This window comes from Dipodomys ordii, unplaced genomic scaffold, assembly GCF_000151885.1.
Source record: "Dipodomys ordii isolate 6190 unplaced genomic scaffold, Dord_2.0 Scaffold8, whole genome shotgun sequence".
Lineage (NCBI taxonomy): Eukaryota > Metazoa > Chordata > Mammalia > Rodentia > Heteromyidae > Dipodomys > Dipodomys ordii.
The window spans coordinates 24,665,091-24,683,705 of record NW_012267224.1 but is presented as its reverse complement, the minus strand read 5'-3'; the positions used below and the strand labels follow the sequence as shown (position 1 = coordinate 24,683,705).

Below are 18,615 nucleotides of genomic sequence, written 5' to 3'. Positions count from 1 at the left end.
CCAATTTGACTAACAGAATTGCCTAAGGGCATGGTATCTTTGTAGGACAATTTAAAAGATTGTTTACTTACTGCATTTACCATATCTCTATGTTAAGAAATAGTTTACTGAAAGAGAATTTTATTTTATTATTTTTTTTTTTTGGGTCCGGTCGTGGGGCCTGTACTCGGCCTGGGCGCTGTCCCTCAGCTCTTCAGCTCAAGGCTAGCACTCTACCACTTGAGCCACAGCGCCACTTCCGGCTTTTTTCTTTTTGCTTATGTGGTGCTGAGGAATCGAACCCAGGGCCTCAGGCATGCAAGGCAAGTGCTCTACCACTGAGCCACCTTCCCAGCCCTGAAAGAGAATTTTAATTTTTCAGCTATTTTGTAAAATATTTACCACATTAGAACTTTATTATATGTAGCAGATAAACAATTTCCTGTTTAACAAACACCTGGAAAAATGTCAATTACATTTTATTTTGCTACTTGAACTTGAGACTTTGCTTCATATAGAATAGCTACTATATTACTAATCTGTTTATCATTTATATAATTAATATATAGGTGACACACACACATTTTGTTCTATTGGCAGTTATTGACATTAAAATTCAGGCCAGATTTAGACTTGCATAAAGGGAGTAAAACATTCAAGCTGTTATTTTGGTGTTTTAAAGAAAAAAAATCAAACATTATTCAAAAGATGAATCTATTACTAATAATTTTGTGGTAATTATGGTAAAGCTGTTTTTTTAGAGTATCTGAACCAAAATTACCGACCAAATTCTCTTTTTTTATTTCACTATAGCTGACCATACAAACATATTCATACATATGTTTTGCATTATTATGATTATTTGAATTAGGATAGTAGGATTACTTTATCTGTGTACCTTCCTAAGTACACAGTATCTAAGAGCTACCTGCAAAAAGGAGTAAAGCTAAATTCATAAGGTAAACTTTGGAAAGGGTAAGGAACTAGTGTCTGAGCAAGGCTCTCGACCCGAAGAGCCTGACCTTTTTATATATCTTCTTTCCCCCTCTTTTCACTCTTACCTCAGGAGTTTCATTATTATTTTCCTCCCTCTAACTCCCAACCAGTGCTGGAGATCTAACCCAGAGTATCACTCTTGCTCTATCACTGAGCTACACCTCTAGACTTGTGTGTGTGTGTGTGTGTGTGTGTGTGTGTGTGTGTGTGCCTGCGCCAATCCTGGGGCTTGAACTCAGGGCCTGGCACTGTCTCTGAGCTTTTTTGCTCAAGGTTAGTACTCTACTATTTGACCCGCAGCTCTCCTTCCAGTTTTTTGGTGGTTAATTGGAGATAAGAATCTCAAGGACTTTCCTGCCCAGGGTGGCTTTGAGCCAGACCCTCAGATCTTAGTCACCTGAGTAGCTAATATTACAGTCATGAGCCACTGGCATCAGGCTCTCCTCCAGATTTTTATTTTTTTCTAGAGATCAGTTAATGATACCTGCTACAATAAATTATTGCATTTTCACCAAAAGCTTTTTTTCCTTACCTTAAGAAAATTATCAGCTTTTACTTTTTACTAGATTTAAAGGCAGAAGAATAAATGAATCGGCTTGTTGGGAATCTACAGTAGAATCCAAAATTCTAACTACCAGGGATTTTTCTGAACAGTTAGTGTCCCTATTTGCTGACCAAAAAAAGCTATTGAACTTCCCCTAAGACTATATAACTATTAAAAATGGGTCCTGTGCATAAAATAAAAATAGATGCTCTGTTTTGGCTAACATGCTGACAAAAAACATTATATTATTGCAACAATTTGATTAAAAATATGTTTATCCTCACTGCTGACATCCAAATTCTCGTTCCAGAGAGTCTTAAACTGTTTTGTTTTGGAAGGATACCTCAATAAATGATTGAGACACTGAGGTCTAACATGTCAACTGGTGACCAAAAGTCTGAAAGGGAGTTAAAACTGTGTTGTTTGGTAATTTGCTTTAGAGGAGAAGAAAAATTCTTGGCTACTGAGAGAATATTGAGAAGACAGAAGAGGGGAAAAGAACATGCCAACAGAATGAACATGATTCATGGGTCATGGCTTAAGGCCATGAGAAACCACAGGTCACAGGCATTTGAAAGGACTCTAAAGAAGAAAGTGCAAACTGGGTATGGTGGTGCATACCATTAATCCCATCTGCTAGGGAATATGAGGAAAGGGAATGGAGAGTTGGAGGCCAGGTCAGGCAAAGCAGTGGAGGGTCTGTCTCAAAAACAAAGTACAAACAAAAGAGCTGCATAGTATGTGAGACACCCTGGATTCAGCTCCCAATCCCAAGGAAGGAAGGACAGAAGAAATTGTATAATACAGATATCTCTCAAGAAGAGAGATGCCCCCACAAGGACACCACAATAATCTGGGATTACATCAGATAGCATAGTAGGCTAAAGGCATACCTTCATGGTAGAGAAGATGCTTAATGTGCCACCAGCTCTGGATTCAATTCCTAGCACCCAATAGACAGATAAAATAGTATAGTATTTGCATGTAACCTAACACACACATCTGGTCTTACTCATCTTTAGATATTTATTCTAATACCCAATAAAGTATAACTGTTATGTAAATGAGTGGTGATATTGGATTGTCTAAGGTATAATAGGAAAAAAAGTATCTGTACATACTGTAGATGCATTTTGTTTTCTTTTGTTTATGTGGTACCAAGAAATTGAACTCAGGGCCTCTTGCATGCTAGGCAAGCACTCTATCACTAAGCCACATCCACAGCGCCACATTTTTTTTTTTTCAGTGTTTTAGATCAATAGTTGGTTGACTGTAGATGCAGAACCTGCGGACCCGCCTCACACACCATTTGTTACTATTTGCCAGGTTGTGGCATGGAAGAACAGCCTCCTTTAGTTCCCAATACTCCTGTGAAATCTACCAATCTAACACACACACACACACACACACTATACATACACACTATATTTATGCATTTTTTGGTTTTTCTCTAAGAGTCTCAGAGAGGGAGAAAGGACCAATTTAGAGGCAAAGGTGCAAACAAAATCATCATTCCCACCCACATCTCCCTTGAGAGTCACACACAAACGCAAAATTCTGCAGAGGGATTTTATACTTGTGTAAACTCTTCATGCTGATTTCTAGAACTTATGAGACCAGGTGTCTCCAGCTGGCACTTGCGGATTTATGGAAGAGACTTTATTTGTTTCCTTTTGGTTGCCAGGAAAAATACAGGATTCCTAGTTAAGTTTGAATTTTAGATATAGTTAAGTTTGAATTTTAGATAAACTAAGTGTACTTCTTAGGATAAATATGTCCCAAATATTGCACTGGGCTGTAGCAATGAATTACTCTAACAAGTGCTTCTGTAGATACCTAAGGCAGCTGCCTCACTGAATTTAGGCCTCATTCCTAGTACATAATATAATTTCTTAACAGGGTTTGAGTTAAGCCTGTCCCTCTTTTTGTAAACCAGTGGTAACTGTAGTTATATTGAAAGAAGAAATTAAGTAGTTTAGCTTCTTCCTCTCCAAGGGCAGATATCAGTACCTACCTATGGAATTGCTGTGAAATTTTGATGAGTTCTTCACATAAAGCATTAAGAACAGCCTGGTACAGGTAAAATAAAAATGCTCGACTCTAGGGCCTAGAGTCCAGAGTCTAAGCCTGTGACCTCTATATTCACCATTCCTGTCTTTTACTAACTCATTCTTGAACTGAAGTTAGTGATCATTTATTTTTATGTTTACTTTGTTATTTTTTTGTTTTTTGAAATAGGATTTCACATCCCAGGCTAGCCATGAAGGCCTTGATTTGCCATCTTTCAGCCTCTGCTTCCTAAATGTTGGGGTTCTAGGAATAGAAGCGACACCAAACCTGGTGAAATTTGTGATCTTTTAAAACTGACAATCTGACAGTCACAATTTTGATACAAAGCCTTCGATGGCTTTCTACTACTTCAAAGAAGATCTTTTAGGTCTTGAACACTTTTGCTTTTACTTAACTTCCCAACCCCACTTCACCTAGTATTTTCCAGGTCTTTCAGGGGCAACAAGGTTTCATATATATTCCTTCCCCCTCCCCCCCCCATGTCAATTCCTAATTATTGTTTTTAGTCCTGTCCAAGAGTCTTTCCTCAGAGAGGCCTTCCCTGACCTGGCCTAGAGTATAGTTCATAGTTTAGACACTCAATACTTCTTCATAGCCTTTATTATACCAGTTTCCCAATTAGATATTATGTGATCAGTATAGTATATGTTCTATTTTGTTTCCTGTTGGTTGCCATTTGTAATAGACATTATAGTCTCAAGACTAAGGTAGTATCTAACACATAGTAGGTCTTTTACCCACACAAAAATAATTATTGATGACTTAGATTTTTAGTTAATTAGAGCAGCTATGGCTACTAGACCAAAACCAGTTTACTACCTGCTTTTGTAGAACTGACAATTTTTTACATTTCTCAATGATTGAACAAAATTGGAATAATAATATTGATATGTAAAAATGAAATGAAATTCAATTTCAGTTTCAACAGAAAAAGGTTTCATTGTAACATACCCCTGCATATTGGTTTTGGTGACTTTCATGCTGTTGGAATGGAGTCAAATAGTTGTAACAGAGACAGACTGCAAATCTAGCCTGCAAAGCCTGAAGCATTTACTCTCTGGTCTTATGTACAGAGTGTGCTGACCCTCATGTTAGATAATAGTATTTTTGAGCTCTGGGTTAGCTTGTGTTAAAAAGCAACTGCAGATGGCTTTGCTCAATTGTCGACTGTTTGCTTCTGTTGCTGAAATGGAGCATTCTATTTATTTTACTTAGTTGGTAGGAGTAAAGAAACTTTTCTTTGTCCTTTGTTTTTCTGCTTCTCTGTCAACATACAGAAGCCCCAGCCCCGCAAAGGAGATCAGTCAGTGTTGCAGCCTTGTAACTGCCCCCCACTTCAGACTTTTAGTTCTTTGCATAGCTCATGAGTTCCTTTCCAGAATGAGATAATGAGTTGTTGGTGGCAGAAATAAATTTAAAGAGATTGTCTGCATTTTTCCATCTATTTTCCTCTAACTCAAACCTGGAACAAGTTGAGAACTGCTTTCTGTCTTCTTTTAAAGTATCATATCCCTTCCCAGTTTCATACTTACCAGAGTAACACTTTAAAATATACATTAAACTCCAGGAAGGGTTTAAAACAATTTCTAAGTAATTTTACCATTGTACTACATAACCATCTGAAACAATGACAAACTATTTATTCCTTCCCCTCGCCTTTTAAAAGTTTTAGTTTTATCTTTAAGTAGTTGTACAAAGGAGTTGCCATTTCATAAAGCAGTTTATAAATACACTGCATTGTTTTTTCTCTTTTGAGAAGTTTAATTAAAAGTATCTAATCTGAAAAGTAACAATGGTATGTATTTTGGGGTGATTCAAAGATATTTTTAGGGCTAGAATAGACAAAGGGGGTTAGACTGAATATCAGTGTTTTACCTCATGGACAACAATGAGGAACCTCCTAAGGATTTAACAATGATTTTTTTTAAAGCAGGGAGCTTTTTATCCCAAAAGGAAAGGAGGGAGTTTTTATAATTATAGCATATTCAGGGAAATTCAAGAAGTATTTTGTAAATGTATCCAGAAGCAGAATAAGCGTCTCTGCATGTATTCTGGCAGGAAGCTAACACGATAATTAGTGCTGACACTATAATATTTGCTCATGGGTAGAGTGAAAATTAATGAAAAGTCAGTTTTTTCCTCATGGATAATATGAAGAAATGTTAATAATATCCTGTGTGTAGATGTATGTGTATGTATATGTGCACGTGTGTATGTGTGTGCACACGTGCACCAGCAGTGAGTCCGAAACTTAGGGCCTGAGCACTATCCCTTAGCTATTTTGCTCAAGACTGGAATTCTACCACACCTCCACTTCTGGCTTCTTTTGGTGATTAATTGGAGATAAGAATCTCATGGCTAGCTTTAAGCAGCCTCCTGAGTAGCTAGGGTTACAGGCATGAGCTACCAGTGCCTGGCTTTTCTCCAAAGTATTTTAAGTAAGGGGAGAATCAGAAATTCTTTCTAAAATGCCTTAATGTCTTCTTTCTGCTTAAGTAAAATGCTCTTAATATAAGTTTCTTTATGGATTAAAGATATTTCAGTGATATTCTCAGTGAATATCAGTTGTTATTTTAAAAAGGTACACATTTATATATAGAACTTAGAGGAGTTGGGCATTCTGTAGGAAAACAAGGAAATTTTTGTTGACTTACCTTTTCTTTAGAAGTTTTTTTTTCTTTTTCTTTTTTGTGAATCTTGGAGCTTGAACTCAGGACTTGAGCATTATCCCTGAGCCTCTTTGTATGCAGGGCTAGCGCTCTACCTACCACTTGAGCCACAGCATCACTTCCAGCATTTTCTGAGTAGTTTATTGGAGATAATAGTCTTATGTACTTTCTTGCCTGGGTTGGCTTTGAACCACGATCCTCAGACCTTCTGAGTAGCTAAGAGTAGAGGTGGAAGCCACTGGAGCCTGGCTTTTAGAAGGTATTTTTAATTTTTAATTTATACACAGTAATCATACAAATTTCTGAAGTACGTGTGAAATCTTAATACTTGTACACAATATATAATGATAAGCTCAGGGAAACTGGCATATCTCTCTCCTCAGACATGTCTCATTTTATTTGTGTTGGGAACATGCAGACTCCTTTCTATCATCTATTTAAAATTTGAAATTGATTATTATCATAGCTAAGCTATGGTGGTATAGAATGTTGGAGGTTATTCCTCCCACCTACCTGTACCATTCTTGGGTAACCAACCTTATTCTGTCTTCCTCTGCCTTCACACCTTTCTGAAATTCCTTTATATAATCAAATTTCTAAGAATTTATTTTCTCATATTTTGACTCATTTTTGTTTATATTAATAAATTATCTAGGAATTTTTTAATGGTTTAGTAACTGTTTCTTTATCTTATACTAGAAAACCACTTTTCATATATGGTGGTCACCCATGAACTTCAACAGAAAAAAAGAAAATTCTTTTGCTTCTTGGTGGAAATTAATTATATTCTCTAGAGAATGGAAACATAGCCATCATTTTCTTCCCTTTTCTCAACTCAATACATATATATATATAAATAACTGTACAGTGAACTTAAAAGAATTTGCAACAGAAATGGCAGAAATTATTCTGAGGAAATTATTGGCTGACCTATGGTAGTTCTTTGAGGATCAAGTTTCTATACATACAGAGAGAGTAGTGATCATAATGTATTTTGTTCTTTAAAAGACATAAATAGGGATCTTACAAGGATTTGAAAGGTTTAGTCTCATTGACATATTGGAGACATATATCTTTTTAAAGAATAGAGATCTTGTGGACTGTGGGATGGCTCACATGATAGAGCACCTGCCTATCCAGCATTAGATTCCATGTTCAAAATCCCAGAGCTAATCAATGAATGAAAGAATTAAAAAAAAAAAGTTCAATACCCTAGAGTTAACCAGAATAGGGGATCAGGTTTAGAAATAGACTTAGGTCAGGCACCCCTGTCTCATGTTGTATCCCTAGCTACTCAGGAGGCTGAGATCTGAGGATCCTAGTTCAAAGCCAGCCCAGGCAGGAAAGCCTGCCAGATTCTTGTCTCTAATTAACCATCAGCACTGTTGTTCAAATAGTAGAGTGCTAGCTGTGAGCTGAATTGTTCAGGGACAGCGCCCAGGCCCAGAGTTCAAGCCCCATGACTGACCAAAAAAAAAAAAGAAAGAAAAAAGAAAAAAAAAAGAAAAGAAATAGACTTAGGTAATGAAGTTTCTAGAATGGGAAAGCATAACATCAAACAACCAAATTCACTAAGGATGGAATTGGCATTTCACCCAGTAACACAACGTTAAGAATGACCTGCATGCTATAAACTTCAGGTTTGCAGATTTTCTAAATTCTTCCCCACTGTGAAATGCCAGCAGGAGTATTTGTGTTAGGAGTCTGGGTGTGTGGGCTGAGTATGATAAATGAGCTTATTGTGGGCAAGTAGCAAATACTTAGAAAATAAATTATATCTGAATGGTGATCTCAGCAAAGTTGTTTAAGGATGAAAGTCTAGGAGGGGTCATTGTTGACTGCCTTCTGGCACCATAAACCCAGTGCTCTAGGACAAATGGACATAAGTATCATAAAGCAGGTGTTTCAGAAAGAACTTGAAAATGTCACCTTGACCTTTAACAAAAGCTGCAGGTGTGTTTATACTGGAAATACTGGATGTCTTTATTTCCAGAAGATCACATTGGTTATTAGGATATTCTAACATAGACCATTAGAACCCAGAAGCAATCTCAAAACTCAAGTGTAAGACTTAGACCGGTGATATCGATCAATGGTAGAATTTGTGCATCCACAGGTCCCTGGGTTCTATTTCCAGCACCAAAACAAACAAACAAACAAAAAACAACAAAAAGCAGCCAAACAAAAAACAAAGCTTTTAAAGTAGTTAAATGAGGAGGTTTCATTTTGGAACATGTATATGAACAGATATGCGTACATATGGTTGAGCCTCCATATTCACAGGTTCTGTGTCCTGAGATTTAGCCAACCTTGAATGAGAAATGTTCAGGGAAGAGAGAGAGAAGTTGTTGATGTGTACTATGTAGTTAGTTCTATGAACTACACTGATTGTGTCTACACCAAACATGTACAGACTTTTTCTTCTTCATTGTTCAGTAAATAGTATAGTTTGACAATGATTTGTACAACCTTAGTATTTATTATTACAAATAACCTGGAGATGATTTAAAGGGACAGAATATGGGTAGTTTTTTCTACTTAACAGACATCATCATGGATATGGGGGAAAGGGATGACTGTATAAAACCGGTTGACAAAGGGTATTCAATATGACATTTCTATAGCTGTGAAGGCGATATAAAGGCAAAACACCTAGCTTCCATTTTCTTTAGTAGTGACATCTAAATTTCTGACAATGCTGTTCAGTACTTATGAGTATCCACACAAAATTTTTTCACTTGGGCTCAAGGAAAAGTCTTGTTTATCGATTACCTATTACTTAACGTTTATTTCTCCTTTTCTGGTACCAAACTTCTAAGTACTGCTCTCTCTCTCTCTCTGTGTGTGTGTGTGTGTGTGTGTGTGTGTGTAAGAGAGAGGGGGGAGGGAGGGAAAGAAGGCTGGGGGGCAGAGAGAGGAAGAGAGAGAAAGAGAGAGAGAGTCAGAAAGCTGCCAATTTCTCAGTACCATAGAACCCCAGTGGGACATCACTGCGAATGTACTGACATCTCAAGTCTCTCCCATGCTCAGGAGCAATGAGAGAGAAAACTTTTAATCATTCCTACATCGGTCCTAAAGTTAACAACTGTACGCAATTTTTTTAGAAAGTACTACGTCTAATGCAGCCAGTGATGCAAGATCAACCTTCTGACAAACTCTCCCCGCCCTTTGGGGAGATGTGCCACAGTCCTCTAAAGACTAGCCTTCTGGTGCACGATTGGGTTCAGCAGGGGTGTGTAAGGGGTGGTAGGTAGGGATGTGGGGGGTGGAGTGTGTGTCCTTTCTACAGAAAGAGTGACAAGTTCTACACTTTGTGGTTTGCATGAGGGGCCAATCTGTTTAATCTTTTTTTTTTTTAAGTAATTTAGTTCCGGTGCAAACGGCAGAAGCAAAGGACATGACTTAATCTTAACTTCTAAGAAAAAAAAAAGGACTTTAATGTTTTTCTAAATGATTGGTTGCGAGGCAAACCAAAGTAAAGCTCCAGGTTTGCAGAAGCTTTGATCAAAGCTCTTCCAGGAGCTCAATGCCAGAGAACCCAGGGTGTGAGCAGAGTGGATGGACAGTGAGTGAAAACTTGCGGAGTTAGAACTAGGGTGTTAGGGGATTCTAAATGTAATCACTCCATTCTTATAGGGTCCTCAGGACCCAAGAGCTAGTCCCGTATTCCTGACCCGGGGAAGATTTTGAATTTTCCCTTTTCCTCCTTTTCCCACTCTAAAATACGCCACGAGTTTGTCTTCGAACCCTACCACCATCGAGAAGGAAGTGGTCTTAGAAAAAGCCCAAGTAGAGAAGACTTCGCGACTGTCTTTCTCAAACCCGTGAAGGGAGAGCAATAATGGGCAAGGGGCGTGCACACCAGCCTCTTTCTTGCCCAATCAGGTGCACAGGAAGATGTCCTTCTACCAATAAAAATAAAGTTCGCTTTCCGGAGGCGGGAGGATAAACCTTGACTGCCAGTTCTCCAAAGCTACGTTCGCGGAGAGAGCTTAGAGTGATTAGAGATAGGGCCAACCCAGAGAAGGGGGCGGGGAGAGGGCGGGGTAACTTCTGAGTGGCTGGTAGACTGGCCAATAGTAGGTGAAGACCGCTGTTCCTGTGGTAGAGCTTTGCACCAATGACAAAGGCGACGGGGTGGGCGGGGCAGGGAAGGGGTGGGAAGAGCTCGCAGCACCGCCGGCGCCCGTCGGGTTCTACGAGAGGGAGAGAGAGAGAAATCCGGTTAAAATCCTAGTCGGAGGGAGGTTTAACCACAGATCGGTTCCGATCGGATTATTCCTTAAAGGGGACGTGCCATTGTCAAGAGAACGGAGCCTGGGGCCCGAGGGCGGGGACCGGCGGCGCTGGAGAAGCCAGGCGGCTGCACTTGGACGGGGGTCGGGTAGGTGTCGCCTGGAGAAAGGCGCTTCATTTCACTTTCCATTCCAGCCCGCGGGCCGGCGCTGGGCTGCCGGCCGCCTCGCGGCCCCGGGCTCAGTGGGAGTCGAGGTCGCCGGCCCTCCTCCGGCTGGAGGAGAGAGGCGGGCCGGGTCGCGCCGCCCGGGTGGAGACTCCTAACGGACACTCCGTCGCGGCGCAGCCCCAGCATCAACCGAAAACCCGTGGGAGCCGCGGCGGGTCTCCGGGGAGCGCCGCGCGCCGGGCGCCCCTGAGCGCCGCCCTCCCCTCCCGCGCCCGGTTCTCGCCGCGCTCCCGGTTCCGCTCGGCGCGCGCCGCCGCCTCGCGCGCCCGCCTTCCTGAGCGCCGGGCTCCGGCTCGCGGGAACCGCCCGGCGGCGGGGAGGTCGGCGGCCACATCCTTGCCGACCGAGCTGGGGAGCGAGCGCTGAGGCTGGGAGCAAACTTATAGCGTGGCGGCGGACGGGCCGGCGGTCCTCGGGAGGCGACCGGAGGCGGGGATCCGCCGAGCGCCGCGGAGGTCGCCTGCCCGGCCCGGCATTGTCCGCCTTTCCCTTCGCTCGGGTCTCTCCGCCCACTGCCCGCGGCCGTGGGGAGGGGTGCGCACCCGGGCGCCGTGCCCGCGCCGCCCAGGGCTGGCGGCTGCACCCCCGGACCCGGAGCCTTCCGGAGCCGGGGTCGGCCCCACCGACGACGCCTGAGCCACCGCCCGCAGGCGGGCCCGGCCCGCGGGGCGCGCGGGCGGCTCGGGGTCCGCACCCGCACGGGCTGCGGCTGCTGGAGCCCCAGCTCTGCCTCGCAACTTTTTTTGTGAATTTCGGTGGAAGTTGTTGCTTCCGGGCGGCAGGTTCTTTGGGCAGAGCCTCGGTCCCTTCGGTCTGGGCGGGGGCCGAGGGCCAGGATGAAAGGATGCTTGCTTTGCCGATGGTCTTTGCGGCCAGCCCCGTTCCTCGCCACCCCAGATTGCCTTTCTAGTGTGTAGATTTTGCACACGAAATACACACAAGAATGCACGGGATCATTGACCTCTCCCAGATCATGATTCTAAAAGAAAACAAAAAAGGGGTGTGTGTGTTGTTGAGGAGAAAGCTTTGAATTTACCTTCCTTTGAATTGTGGACAGTATTACCTGGACTATGGCTGAGACAGTTGAAGGGTGTGTGGGTTGTTGGGGATTGGGGGTGGGGGGAGGAGGTAACACACAACTAAGACGCTTCCCAGGGTCTATAGATTCAGGGAAAAAAAAACAACCAGACTATTGATGAAAATAAAGTTTTGTTCTTTTAAAAAGTGTTTTACTTATGGGAATTGTAGGTATAAGTAAAACAACTTCTACAACTGGAAGAACAAATAATGTCCAGTTTGAATATTATCACTTGGTGCATTACTTGTCAATACTTGTTAAAGAAATCATAGTTAAGCAGCACATTCCTTGTTATGGTCCTTATTTAGTAAAGAATGTTTTCATCAGTATTCATTTTTGGCAGTTTTTTTTCTTGTTCTTTGTGGGCTACTTGCCTGTGTTAAGTTACGACCTTATAAACAAAGTAGCATTGGGTGTGTTATTCTGTAGACTTGCTACTCATTATCAAAAATAGCATTCCATTTGTTTTTTTTTCTTCCGCTCCTGTTATATTTTACAAGGTTAATTTAGAACACTGAATTTTGTTGAAACACAAGTCCCAGCAGTTTTTTCATTTTTAAGTATTACTAATTTTTTAAGTGTGTTTATTAACTCACTGTCCAGTAACTTCTGAGTAATGTGGAACATTGAAAGTTCCAAGGCTCAGAAGTAACACAGAAGTTATACTTGGGAAACTGAAAGCCAATTTCAGATAATAATATTCGAAAGATAATTCAGTTCTTCCACAGAATAAATTGGGAAGTGAAGACAAAAAAAATGATCATCTTGATGATATGTTACACCCTGTAATCCTCTTTTCTTTTCCCCTTTTGGATCTTCTGGGATATAGATAGCAGTTGAGCATCTAGGTATAATACTTTTATTCATTTTATTACAAAAAATAGATGTTAAGACAATTGCAGAATTTCCATCTTTGTCTGATTACCAGCTTATTTAAACAATAGAGAAGAGGATTTCTGAGTTTTTGAAAGATCATGAAAAGAAAATGTTCAGGAATAATTAATTACCTTTGAAATGTTCAGGCCATATTTCCTGAACAAGATGTTTTTTCGGGTGTGTTTCCCATTTGTTTAAACACACTTTGTGTGTGTGTGTGTGTGTGTACAGATTGACAAGACATTGTTTTGAGTTGTGCCTTGAGACACTTGGGACAGGGACTTTGTTCAACACTTCTGTTTGGATCCTGTATGTCACTTTGGACCCTTCTAATGTCCAATAAATACGTGGTGGTTGGGGGTCTCATGACTGCTAGGTAAGCCTTCTACTACTGACCAACTCCCACCTCACCTCTCCCAGGGTTTTTGTTATTGGTAATAAAAATTTGAACAGTGATTGGTTTGTTGTGGGGAGAATATACACAATCTAGATGCTCTTTGTTAGTGTATAAAATTGCGATTTAATTTTATATCTGCTGCACAGATATCTTTTATGATGATGATGATGATTTATTATCATTTAGTAGAACCAGGCTTCACCTGTCAGCAACATCTGTTTAGTACCCATTTGTTCCAGGAGTATTATGGGGAGATAAAGTAGAAATTTGATGACAGTCTTGGCTCTTCAACATACAATTCAATGGAAATAATCAGAATTCCTACCCTTAGGAAAAAGAGTGGGTGTCTCAGAGCCGGGACAAGTGCGGAGTTCACAGTGACACAGGATTCATGCCCAAATGGTAAAGGAATATCGGGATGAGATAAAAGAAACCTATGGGGAAGGGAAGGTTTTCATGGCTTTTTATAATATATTTGAAGAACTTTTTTTATAAAGTAGAGAAGTAGACTGGGCACGTGTTCTCTCCTTGAGCTATTTTTATTTATAAATATTTTTCCTTTTGGGGAGGAGAACAGAGAGAGTGCTCTGACTTTTAACTATTGTTACCCCATCTGTCCCCTACCTAGTACAAATGTCACCTCATTGCAAGTTCTTCCTCTGGTCTCCTAATCAGAAGGGATTTCTCTTTGGCTTCTACAAAACACTCCTAGTGCAGGCTGTGGTCTGTCTGTCAGGATAGTGGTCATCTATAATTTTCCTTCATTAGGTTGTAGATTTTGGTAAAATTCAGCAAAAGAAGTTGGGAGCCTGGTCTATCATTTTTACCGTTACCTAAAATGCTTGGGCAGTTTTATTAGCCCACCAATATTGTATAAACCACGAATTGTACAGAAGCTCAAAAAACAAATCTCAAAAAGCTTAGTTTTATTTGGAGGGAAGTTTGTCCTTATTAGTGAAGTTTCCCGTGCTCATTGTAAAATACTGATACAAAAGAAAATTTAGACTGAAGGTCTCATAACACCATTGATTACATTTTTGTAACAGTTGTTAATGACTTATTCTTCCAGATTGTCCTTGCATACTTACAACTGTTTTACATTATCTCTGATATTTGAACATTTAAATTAGTAAATTGTGCTTACTAGGAATGGATAACTTACTTGTTTTTAACTTGTCCAGGCTCAGTAGTTTTGATTTCTTTTGTTCAGATACAGGGCTGCCCCCAGTATGTTTGAGTTCAAAATGTGGACTTTAAAATCTTTTAAAAAAATTGATCAAAGTTAGTGTACTGGAACATAATTTTACCTGCCTTTGCCATGAAGTGTTTTTGGAGTAATTGCTAAGAGTGTGGGTATGTATATATATATACATCTATATTTAAATTTCTTGATTCTTCTTATCTCTAGAGAGAATGTTAAGATGTGCTTTGAGACTGTCAGCACACCCTCATAGTATCCTGAGGGAAAAATACAGATTTGTTTATGGCCAAATCACACAGAGATCTGACTCCTAAATGTAGATTGCTCATTATTATAGGGGAGCTACGGCTTAGGCTGGTGTAGGAGGTGAGAAGAGCTTATTGTTCTAGATGCTTCTCTATAAACTAGTCCCTCGTTTTAGAAAAAGGTTTCTGAAGATTCCTGGTAGCCAGCCCAGCTGCAGCCTGCCAGGTGGCCTAATCAGCCAAAAAAAATCTCCATTCAAGAGCAAATTGGGGGTTATGGCACTGACTGAGTCTACCCGAGGAGGCCTTGAGGATGACTAAGTCTATTATTCCCCTGCTTGTTTACGGTTTTAAATAGCCTCTCCCAAGTAATCCTAGCAAACCCACCTGTCCTGCCGTCAGGAGTGGGTTCAGGTGTGCTACAGAGCTGTTGAAATAAACCCTTAAGCCCTAGAATTTTTTTTTTTAATTACAGTTTTATGCCTTTGGGGCAGAATGTTCTTGAAGTACTGCAGACATCAGAGGTGTCTAACACTTCACACACGTTATCCATCTGTAACCTACCTAGCATATAGTTCATATTTTGCTCATAGAGTAGTAACACATTCCTTCAAGCTCAAATAGTAAATAAAAACCTTTACCAGGATTTATAGTGTTTTTTTGTTGTTACACAAAGTAACTTGAAAAAACCCTCGTATTATAATTTAGTGTTAAATGTTTCTAGCTTTTGCTGGATGCCTGCCTGTAATCCTACCTACTCAGGAGGCTGAGATCTGAGGACAGCAATTCAAAGCCAGCCAGGGCAAGGCTGACACTCTGATCTCCAAAAAACCGGAAGTGGCGCTGTGGCTTAAAGTGGTATAGTGCTTGCCTTGAGCTGAAGAGCTCAGGGACAGTGTCTAGGCCCAGAGTTCAAGCCCCACCACTGATAAAAAATAAAAGTTTCTAGCTTTTATAAAATGGACACCTCTCACCATCACTCTCCCTGAATGAAAAAAATTGAATTGTTAAGAAAGGGACCATGTAGTACTGTCCGTAGTGGGCCACCCAGGCCAGGACAAGTGTGACCGATGGTATAGGACCTGTGGAGTTTGATAAGAATGCAGCCGTTTTCCAGCTTTTGTGAACAGTTAAACAGGTTTAAGTAACAGCTTTTCTGAAATATAATTCACATACCATACTATTTACCTATTTGAGATAAATATTTCAGTGGTTCTTAGTATATTGTGTATGTTACAATTAATTAGAGAACTTCTCATAAGCCCAGCTCTGTCCTCCAGTCCTAGCCCTAAGCAACCACTGAGCTACATCCTGTCTCAGTACCGTTGTCTATTCTGGGCATCTCACACAAGTGAAAACTAACGCTAATCCATGCATATTGCTGTGTAGCTTGGTCCCTCTTATTTATAAATCGTAGGAGCTTTCATGATGTTGTGTAGCTTCAACTGTAGAAAAATTCCCTCCCACCCACCTCTTTTATTTATTTTATTTTTTGCTAGTACTGGGCTCAAACTCTGTGCCTCAAACTCCCTTTTAGCTTTTTCTCCCCACCACTTGAACCATGGCCTCCAGGCCCATGGAAAGATTCTTTTTTTAAAATGTTTACTTTTATTTTTATTTTTGTTGGTTGTGGGGCTTGAACTCTGGGCCTGGGTGCTGTCCCTCAGCTCTTTAGCTCAAAGCTAGGGCTCTACCACTTGAGCCACAGCGCCACTTCCAGTTTTCTGGTGGTTAATTGGAGATCAGAGTCACACGAACTTTTCCTTCCCCAGGCTGGCTTTGAACCGCTATCATCAGATCTAAGCCTCCTGAGTAAGTAGGATTACTGGTGTGAGCCACCGGCACCTGGCATGGAAAGATTTTTTTTTTTTGGATCCGGTCGTGGGGCCTGAACTCTTGGCCTGGGCGCTGTCCCTCAGCTCTTCAGCTCAAGGCTAGCGCTCTACCACTTGAGCCACAGCGCCACTTCTGGCTTTTTTTTCTTTTTTTTTCTTTTGTGGTGCTGAGGAATCGAACTCAGGGCCTCAGGTAAGATTCTTTAAGAGGAAATTTATCTAAATCCCATTCCACATAAGTCTGCAGTGTAGTGGGGGAAAAGTTTTTGCCCTTGGAAAATGATTACTCTCATTTTGATGATACTTCTTTGTACTTATTTAATCATTTGGTAACTGAAAGTAAACAATTTATTTCATATTCCACTGACTGTACTTTAAGGGCAGCACTTTAAAAGAGGCTAAAAGTACTTAGTAAATTTTAATCATCATTGAAAGTAATAATAAGATCTTTTAATTGTTAAAGGCCTTGTATTTGATTAGAAAATGCTTCATAATGTAACCTTTTTATGAGTCCAAGTCAGAAGACATATTTAATCCCTATCTTCCCTGCTAATGCACCAAATGTTACTGGAAATTGGAGGCAGCAAAATTGACCTCAGTCCTTGCATCCAGTGAGAAAATTCAGGCAAGACTTGAACATGGTAAAGGTGATTGGAAAGGTTGTAAGAAATATGGCAGAGAAAGAAGGCATGTGGCATAGATGCACTTCAGGAAAACAGCCCTTCAGCCCATCTTAGACATCTTGCACTGTAATCACTGAACCTTGAGTAAATAGTGGGAATTGGAATCTTAAAGATGGCTTGTTTCCTATAAGATTGTGACACCAAGGATTTAGTGTCTTTTCTTTATTTCTTCATTCTTTTGTCCTATTTCTCTCAGTTTTTATAACCCCTTGCCCTCATCTAGTTGTCAGTCAGGTTTTGGTTTATCAGCTGATCCCATCTGCAAGTTTTATAGGCTACAATTCCCTGATTGGCTGCTTTTCTACTTACAAATAAGTTGATCACAAAGAACTTGTGTTGCTCATCCACATGGATAGGACCATGCCTTTAATCTATGCCTTTTGATATTCCCTGATAAACATGATAAAAAAATACTTCTGTTAGCCTCTTTGGTCTTTATTTTCTGTTTTATAAAAATGAAAGCTAAATTTGACTCCTTAGTAAATAGTGTGATATGTTCTTTGCATGTTCTGTCTTTTAAAATAGCAGGATGAAGCTTATCTTTTGAGTCTCTTGTAATTCTCTACACTGATTGTAATTTCACAGTTTTCTGGTCATTTATTTGTCCTTTTGCAATTTTGAGTGACCAATTTTGATCAAGCTTGACAATTGATTGCTGGTGGTTTATTGATCTCTCCAGGGGCCGTCAACAGATTTTTCACCAACTGCTTGTTGGATGACGGCAGTTGTTAAGATTCATGTGTATGGGGCTGGGAAGATGGCTCAGTGGTAGAGCGCTTGCCTTGCATGCCTGAGGCCCTGCGTTCGATTCCTCAGCACCACATAAGCAAAAGGAAAAAAGCTGGAAGTGGCGCTGTGGCTCAAGTGGTAGAGCACTAGCCTTGAGCTGAAGAGCTGAGAGACAGCTCCCAGGCCCAGAGTTCAGGCCCCATGACCGGACCCAAAAAAAAAAAAAAAAGATTCATGTGTATTTCATAGCATCCAAACTTAGAGGTTAAGATGTGGGTTATTTGTTTGTTTATTTTGGTGTCTAAGGTCAATGAAAAAGGAATATTTTAGGTCAATGAAAAAGGAATATTTTGTTCTCTTATTGCGATAGCCACTTTTTTAGATTGTAAAATATTCAGCCATGTTTCTTGTTGCCTGAATGAATTTAATTCCATATTTCAACTTGCCAAGATTCCTTGTTTTGCTTTTTGGTATGTCTCCTTATTTCATGATACCCTTCTATGTGCATTAATTTAGTTCAGTAGTTTTTCCATTTAAAACTTAAGATGGATTATGCTGTCTGTAATACCAGGGGAAAAATATGTTTGGTGTGGTTCCATTTGTGTGTTTAGAATTTTAATGAATTTAACAACAGAAATCCCAGCCATTAGTATCCTCAGCTTTCAGTGTATAAACCAAGGAAACCATTCCTTTCTAAATTGTGTCTGGTTTTGGGGGTTGATTTGTTACTTCTTTTTTTTTTTTTTTGGTCGGTCATGGGGCTTGAACTCTGGGCCTGGGCGCTGTCCCTCAGCTCTTCAGCTCAAGGCTAGCGCTCTACCACTTGAGCTACAGCGCCACTTCCGGTT

General features: G+C 40.5%; 1 protein-coding gene across 1 annotated transcript in view; it reads left to right on the top strand.

Annotated features, from left to right (window-relative positions):
• The first annotated feature begins 10,453 nt into the window (after window positions 1–10,453).
• Window positions 10,454–18,615, top strand: part of Fryl (FRY-like) — a 224,823-nt gene continuing 216,661 nt past the window's right edge. Inside the window, exon 1 of the mRNA XM_013008917.1 lies at window positions 10,454–10,642. The gene's annotated coding sequence lies outside the window, so the exon portion shown is untranslated. The remainder of the gene's footprint in view (window positions 10,643–18,615) is intronic.